We start from the raw sequence: 1,080 nt of genomic DNA, 5'->3' as shown, positions 1-1,080 counted from the left end.
TTACCCCAAAACTCACAACTTGAACGCACTGTATAACCAAACTGATTTCATCTTTATTTTTGTCAAGATGGCCGGCAGCGTCATCGGTTAACAAACAGTGACGACAGGGTTGCCAATAAGTTTCAAATAAGGTTAAAAATTATATTACACTTTGTTCTTCGCAGAATGAAATGCTAAATTAATTTAGTGTATTATTTTTACATATTAAAGCATGTTCATTTTTATAACACTAAAAATATTTCATGAGAAATATACCATTGAATATTATTCGCTTATATTTATTTTACCTTACTATATTATTTGATCGACCATTTCTAAAACTTTATTTTGACTGTTAAAAAACTGGACTAAAATTAAGATTCATACCTTAGATCTAGAAATTTATTCCTTAGATCGAAGTGCTACTCTCTGGTCCACTCTTTAAATATTGGAAAATAATAATTGAATTAAATTATCACAAAAAAGTCAATCGGACAAGTAATAAGAGCATATAGAAAATGTTGAATATTTTTAAATTCCAGAATTCATTTAATTTTTTTTTTTCTTTGAATAAACAAACTATTAAATTATTGAATACATAATTAATTTAACTTACCTTTCACTGGTAATGTTGATACACAGTCTACACGTACATCAGCAACAGCTCCAGATATGGATTGCGTCACATATTTAAAGCAATATTCTATATATTTCTCCGTAAATAAGTCGCAGCTAAAGTATATTGCATGTTGCCCTTTAACAACCCTTTTCTCATAAATGTAATGTAACGATGTTGGTGGTTTCAATGACACCACATCGGCACGCAGTTTGGCAAATAAACGTACGCGATCACCTTGATCTAATATACAGCGTGGATATTGATATAGAACTCCAATACCTATATGCGGATCACATGGAAATATACTGCTTGTATGCACATTAAAAACAAATTTGTCACTCCACTCAACAGTAATAAACCGACGTACAATTGATATATCATATGCACTAGCCATGGGTCTTAGCTGTAACACATAATTGCCAGCTAACCCGAAAAGAGAACAATCAAGAGTTAAAGATTTTAATTTCGGATATCCATGAACT

The sequence above is a fragment of the Teleopsis dalmanni genome, chromosome 1 (genome assembly GCF_002237135.1).
Source record: "Teleopsis dalmanni isolate 2A chromosome 1, ASM223713v2, whole genome shotgun sequence".
NCBI lineage: Eukaryota > Metazoa > Arthropoda > Insecta > Diptera > Diopsidae > Teleopsis > Teleopsis dalmanni.
This window is presented reverse-complemented; position numbering follows the sequence as displayed.